The following is a 7,809-nucleotide window of genomic DNA, read 5'->3' on the forward strand; positions in this document are numbered from 1 at the left end:
CTTTAACTAGAGTTGTGATGTGAAGAAGTAGCACTACTAATGTTTGAAAAGAATATTTTTAAGGTCACTTGTGAATAAATAGGTGGATAAACTTGCAACCTCCTCTGCAAGACAGAAGATGAAATGGACCTTGCCAGTATTCCTCAGCAATCTTAGCAATCAGTTGTTCTCCACAGGCTACGTCAACATATTGTAGCTACTTAGAGGCAGCACTGCATACCTAAAGGGTAGGAAAATGTGGTTTGTAGTAGAACAGCTGCTGCTAATAATGCAAGTGATGAACTGAAATTAACAATGGATGTAAAGTTTTTTAAGTTTCCCTAGTCCCCTCTGGCTATGCTACCTATTACAAGACTGCTTTGATTTCACACCAGAGTATATCATGATTCAATGGGAACCATGCTACTCAAACCAATATGAAATTCAAATCCGACAATGTACGTTTGTGGGAACAAATGGGATAGGATTGAAGTCTTTTGTTCATGTGCTATAGTTTTCTTTACAATGAAGCTTTTGGATGGTTTTTATGTGTATATAAAAAATAATAATAATTAAAGAATAGACAATCTGAGAAAACTGTCTTGCCAGTTAGAGGAATCCTTTCTTTTATGATTTATGACATGATTAGGCTTAACTTGAAGGATACCAATGCTCAAGCAACTGATTGAGAAATATGTGAGAATGCATAGAAATGCATCATTTGTTTTGTGCAATAATAATTAGTTCAGTTAGGAAAAAGATCCTAAAACACTTCGACTGTAGTTGTGAGAAATGTCTTGTTACTGCAGGCAGAGTTTGTTAGGCGCCAGAAATAAAGCATAGAAGTCAAATCCAGAGACACTGAGTAACAATGAGGTGCATTTTATTAACTTATTTGACCTATTGATTTTAAACAAGGCAAATCTGAATTTAGCTCAGTTGTCAGATCTGGACTGGATGAAGCAGGACCGAGGGAATGCTGTAGCCTATTTTTTCCACAATACATCTCCTAAATTTCATCTTTTGACTCTTATTCATTTTGTTCCTCCTGAAATATTTGCAGGTTTTGTGGCAGCTTGGTAACTTTCCTGGATGTATGTGGAGAATGGTCTGAATCTTTCAAAAGAAAATAGTGCATCTTGCCCACAGCTCACAATAGCTTGAGAAATGTCTTGTTTGGAGAACAGAGACCAATTGAGACTGCAGATAGATTCACAACTGCTTCCAGCTTAAGTTTTTGAAATGCTTTTGTACCCTTCAGGTGATTTACTTTCTCAACGTGGATTGGAATCTTTACTCCAGTTATACCTAGGCCATTTGATTCAGTGGTTGTAGCAGAGAACAGCTGGCTGCTATTTACTTTTGTGTTTAATTTCTGTTTTTCAGTTCTATTCATGTTTTAAAAAGCAATAAAAATTTTTATTCTTACAGTGCTTTATATTATTGCCATTTGATTCTTTTTGATCTTCCTTCTCTAGAGAGGCATCATTTGCCTCATCTTTTATTTGATACCCACCTGTAGACTTATTGTGCTGTGTCTAACCTTCCTGCTAAAATTGCACCAGAAAGAGGGAATGAGTTCCCTTCCTGGCCAATTATCCCCTGAATCTTATGTATCTCTACTTTGGTATCTGCTTCAGTGTGCAAAATAACTTGGTAAAATACTTTTTAATGTAATTTATGAGAAGATCAAATCCCATTTTTTCTCTGAGAACTCTTCTTTTTCAACTTCCATGTGAATTTTTTAGGGTACGATATGTCCCCACTGGGAGGAAATGTGTGTGTTGTCCCACAACAAAGTACCCTGCAGAAGTGATCATATAGTTTTGACTTAATTCTGTAGATGCACCAGCAAGAAATGTTTATAAGAAGTACAAGGAATGACTTTTCAGAATGCAGCAGAACCTTAAACCTCTTCAAAAATATAGTTAGCCATTTGGATTCAAAAGAAATCCATATTTAATTTCTTTTTAATTCCATATCTTTTCTGCAACAAAGTAAAAGTTTAATTACTGCAGGACATTTTTTATTTTATTTTCTGTTTTCCATCCTGCTTCTTGGCATGGGTATGTCTTTAATGGCTTGTTTTTGAGAATTCAAATCCAGAAATGTTTTTATCTTGGGTGACAATCATTGAACTGGTGGCATCTACAAAGAACAGCTATAAAGGAATTAGACAAAGGTAGGGTACCAAAGGTTCTTTTGAACACATGTAGGAGTGATGTGCAAAAGGTGGAAAAAAGGGACTGTTTGGCTTGATTAAATGCAGGTGTTATGAACATGGAGCAGAAGAAAAGACTTTATTAAGCTTAGGGGTTACTTAAAAATTTATGACACTATGAAAAATACCATCTCTTTCCCAATTAAAAGAAAATCAACAAGAACAAAAAAAGGATCCTAGGAACTGTGAAAGAGCAAGAGGTAGCAGCACCATGAAAATTTTGTTTTGCTTTGTTAGCTTAAAGGGGCCTGGGAGTTGACTCAGCCCTACCACAGCCTCAGTCACACCCCAGCTGAAATCCAGGGTCTCTCCTGCCTGTGGCTCTGCTGCTGCTGCTGCAGGGACTCTGTGTAATCTCCAAACAACTTTCTTGGCCAAGGACAAGTTACCATCATGCTCTGAAGCTGAAAGGTGACTTTGGTAGTACCCATCACAGCAGTTGCCTGGCATGAAAATTCCTTAGAGAGGGGTCGTATGGCATCAGTTCTGGATGGCCTCAGACAGTGTTTTGCTACTAAGAGTATCACTTCCTGATACTCCTAGGAAAAAAATACATTAAGTTAGCATCATGGTCTGCTGATGGAAGCATGTCTGTGAGTTGTTTCTGGTTTTGCTGCTGGATTTCCTCCTGTGCCAAGTGCTTTGTTTGCTCTGTCATTTGTGTCTGTAGCACACGAGGACATTACTCTGCCCACTCACCTCACTGTAGCCTTGGTGGCTGCTGTTGTCACGTGTTGGCCCTTTCCATAGTACTGTGTGCCTCAGGTGTGATCTGGAAAGGGTTTCTAAACTCCCAGAGGTTGTGACCCTGCTTGCTCCATGGGCAACAGGGCATAGTTTATGACTTCGAACTGTGTTCTTCTCAGACTCCACTCTCTGAGTTTATCAACACACAAACTGATGCCAATTTTTCAGCATTAGGGAGGGGACTGAGACACCACCTAAAAATATCAAACCCATTATATCATTTTATATTTTTTTGGCCAAAGAGAGACTTCTAAGGGTGATAGAGGTAGTGGTTACAGGTGACAACAGTGCTGCCTCTAAAACCAGTATTTTATTACTCCTGTCTCAGAATGAGAACGTGGCCATGTCAGAGCTCAGCTGCTCTCTCATGGCTTTTCTTCTCCACTCAGCAGAGCTGATTTTGAGAACTGCAAGTGTTTCCCAGGCACATTTTTAATGTGCAGTGAAGTCTTGTATGAAGAAACTTGATGAAAGGCTGCTCTGAGATGATAATTCAGGGCCAGAAATCTGAGATAGTTGTGGGATCCAGGACCCACTGGGATCAGCTCTTATTTCAGTAGAATGGTATGTACTAAGAGTTTTATGATTCTCTACTCTTTCTTACAGCTGTTTATGGAAGAATTTTATGGATGATTTTTGGTGTCTGCATGAAGGGATAATTATAATATTTTCTTTAACAATACTAGGTGATATATTGGCCCTGTCATTCTTGAAATGCGTGGAAATGAATTGCCTTTAAATTGCACATGGAGTGAAAATTGGCCAAAAAGAACACTGAACAACAACAAAACACACCCACATCCAAAAAAAGAGAAAAAAAAATATATAAACATCTTTTCATCACTCTTACACATATCATGTGGAACTAGCTGCTCATTCTCAGTGCTTGCCCAATCTGTGTGTCTCACCTTGCATAGTATGATTGCAGAATATAAATTTTCTAGGGAATTAGCAGTGATAAATATTGATATTAACAGTGTAAAACAAATAGTAGCAGCAGTAACACTGGAGAAATATCTTGGCAATTTTCAGCAAAGGTTGAAGAGCTCCCACAGAATTTGTTCAAATCATGCTGCAAATCCACGTCTCCCAGAGTAAATGGCACTTTGTAGTACTTGGAAATTACATCTGGAAGTACTATTTTCTATACAGCCTAGAAAATCTAGTCTCTTAGCTCCTCTGGCTCTCCAGCCTCCAGAATTGCTGCTTGAATGGATATATTGTGCAAAATCAGATTGATTTGGCATACAACAGGGTGCTCTCATCTCGTCGCACAGAAAGCCAAATGCTTCATTAAATATTTTGCCAGTTCTACTTTTTAGAAACAGCACTTAACTGCACAGTTACTACAGCCATTACAGTCCATCGAAGGGCTGCAATAAATTGCCTGTCACCCGAATGGGACAGTTTACATAATAGAACAAAATACAAGCTTTTATGCTACTAGCCATTGAAAAAAATATATACATTTACGCAGTTTGGATGTTAGACAAAAACTGCTGGCATCACAGTGTTACAGCCAGGACTGCAGATAGAAAGTAGTATTGATAGTCCCTGTTTTTCTCAAAAAGGGAGCTTTTAATTTCTGTTTTTAAAATTAATACTGTTCCTTCAGATTCTGAGTAATTCAGTGAAATTAAAAGGGCCCAGTTCCTTTTTCTACAGCAAACTAGGAAGTAGACATTATTGTATAGCATGGACTTAGATAAAAGCCCATATTCTGACTTCTGCTAGTGTTGATTTTCACCTGTTCTTCTCACCGCAGTGGACCTTACATGGACCTGCTTCTGCAGATGCAGTGTGGAAAAGGGACCAGAAATTAGTAACAGACACCAATGTTTTCTTATTGCAGACAGGTATGTCTGGTGGACATACCTGAAAAATGTTGCATTCCAACATACATAATGGAATAGTGAGGCTGAAGCCACTTTTTGTTGTTGGAGAGCATTTCCACAGCAGGCAGGTAACTAATTAGACTCTCACAGGTCAAGGTAATACATTCAGGTAAGCCATGTCTGCTCACAGAGCACAAGTATGGCTTCTTCATGGTGAGGCACTTGCCAGTGGAGGTGATGCTATGAAAGAGCTCTTTTTCAGAGGGGTTATAGCTGGGCACTTCAGCTTTCAGGTGGCAAAGCCTGCAGCTCTGGAGGCAGAGTCTGCAGGCAAGAAAAACACTCACCTGCCTCCTGGCCAAGCAGGCAGTTTCAAAAGCCACCCAGGCTACTGTTGCTGTTTACTGGTGATATAGAAAAAGATGCTACCCTTAGATGCAGACAACAGGAAAAGTGATGTCAGTGGGTTGGACAGCTATGGCCTCTGAAATTCAAAGGCTAGTGATGAATGAAATTTAACAACTTTCTTCAAATATAAATAGATTTTTAAAATATGCATACATCTATACAAAGACAAATAAATACATTCAGAACTTCTATCACGGAAAAAATTTCTTTAGTCATTTTTAGCAGCTGTTTGTTGCTTGAAATGTCTGACAGAACTTACTGGTGTTTGCCCAGGGTAGTCTGGGCAGGTCACTGTAAGTCTTGCAAAGAAAGGCTAGGCACAGTACCCTTTAATTTTCCTGCACAAGCTTGGTTGAATCACTGGGGAAGCCATCAGTGAGCTATTCATAAGCAGGGACTTTTAATGTATTATGCTCTTCATATATATTATGAACTTGTGTGGCCCTCTAATTACCATCCAATCATCAGAGCATCAAAGTGTCTTACTTTGTTTGCAGTCCTGAAAAACCAGAGTCAGGTTTTATGAGCCTGACAATATATCCTTTTTTTGTTTATATTATGTGATTTCTTTTTAATCACATGAGAAGAAACCTTCTACATAATCATTGCAATAAACCTTTTGTGAGACTTTTCTAAAATTATTTTGTACTTGCACTGCTGAAAATGGATGCTGAGTCCTACTTATATGTTCAAAAATAAGTCCTTAAATCTTTTAAAGTACAGAGAGCTTGGGGGACCTCCCTGTAGGTGCCCCTGTTTATATTGCCAAAGTTTAGCTAGTGGTTGCAAAAACCCAGCAGCCAACTTACTAATGAGCTTGTTTTGACAGGACTGCATAGCTCATTGCTTATTAATACAGTGTTGCTGGCTGGATCATGCCACACTTTCTGGAACTGTAAAAGTGATTCAAGAGACTGTATCAAAACCAAGCTGCAAACATAATTTGGAACCAGACTCACTGTATTCACAATCCAGTTCAAATAACCAGGACAGGACTGCCATTTTCCCATGCACTGCTATTCTCTTCAGCTCAACTTTGAGAGTCTTCAGTATGCTAAGACAAATTTATCCTGGGGATAACTCAAATGAAGCAAGTGAAGTCACACCAGGGCTTCATTTGGCTCATTACTAACATCTTGTCTCCTACCAGCATGCTCTGCTTTGCCCAGCTGACGCACTCTGGGATGTGATGAAGACAGAAATGGTCAGTTCAGCTTTCAGGCTCCTCTATCTTCTCCATGATAAATTGGGGGTTTTTTGATTTTTAAAATAAGAGGAGTATAAGTGCTAAGGGCTGAAAAGAGTTTAGAAACCAAGCAATATCAAAGTCATAACAGAGGGAATTGCAGTGATCAGCAGGGAGATACCTTCCTCAAACTTTTTCCTCCTATGGTGCTAGGTAGTTGAAATTTTGCAGTGTAATGCATTTTGTTAATGTGTTTAGCGATTCATGAGGCCTTCATGATCCTGTTGACTTGCTATAAAACATCCTATGGGCTTTTCCATATGCAGTATTTCTGGAAGAATCTGTTTCCTTGCTCAATTTCTAACTGCAAATGTATAAAGATTGATTGGCATCAAACATCATCTATGACAACAATCTCTGACAAGCTTGAAGAATTGATCCATTTGGCCTGAGAATTAATCTGGCATTGAAGTTTCAACACTGTCTACTCAAGGATGACCTCAGGGCATGTTTTGCAAAGAATCTTTATTAATTTAGATTTAGAAATCTCCAGAATGAATACAGTAGCTCTGTTTTATTATTCCATTCACACAAATACATAGAGGGAAACAATGGAAATTGGAAAGCTGAAACTTTTCCTTTTTATTTTTTTTTAATTAAAATATTTATGACATCATGATTACATTACATACATGCACGTGCACCTGTATAGATACACACAGACACGGGGACATTTGTGAACATATGCACACAGAGAAGTATGCACACCTTTCCCCCTGAGGAAGCATTTGTATCTCATTGATTATATGACATTGCCCTTAAAAATCATGGTTAAACAAAATTGTCACTGTAAATCCATAAAAAATATCTTAAGATGACGTTAAGTTACATTTCCAGTTTATGGAGGAGATAAGAAAATGCCAACAAAACTTTTCCAGTATGTCTCTGCCAAGACAACATAAGTCTGGAGCTGCATTGTACTATGTCAGATCAAATCTCTGGGGATCAAGACTTGGAAAAAAAAAAAACCCAACTATATACTCATGCAGTTCTTGCTGACTAATTGTATCACCTCCAGGATGGACAGGGGATCATTACAGTGGACGAGCAGTACACTCAGCTTCTTCTGGTTTTGGACCTCTTCAGCCCAAGAGCTACAGAACACCGTGTTTGTGTTGCTCTGATACATAGTTCTGAGGGGTTCTAAGAAACTTATTTATCTACAAGTCTATGTGTCTGTCTTACTATATGTAAGCACAGTATGGGCTTGCCTAATCTCCTCTGTGAGACTAAAATATTGTCTTTTATTTGTAGACCTCCCACAGATGTCCATGGAATTACTTGGGTATACCTGAAAGCCAAACTTGGTCTTAAGTTCATAAAAGTTAATAGTATCAGTAGAATATTGTAATTAGGAGATCTCCTACAGTTAG

Source organism: Corvus brachyrhynchos, unplaced genomic scaffold (assembly GCF_000691975.1).
Source record: "Corvus brachyrhynchos isolate BGI_N302 unplaced genomic scaffold, ASM69197v1 scaffold80, whole genome shotgun sequence".
NCBI classification, from domain to species: Eukaryota; Metazoa; Chordata; class Aves; order Passeriformes; family Corvidae; genus Corvus; species Corvus brachyrhynchos.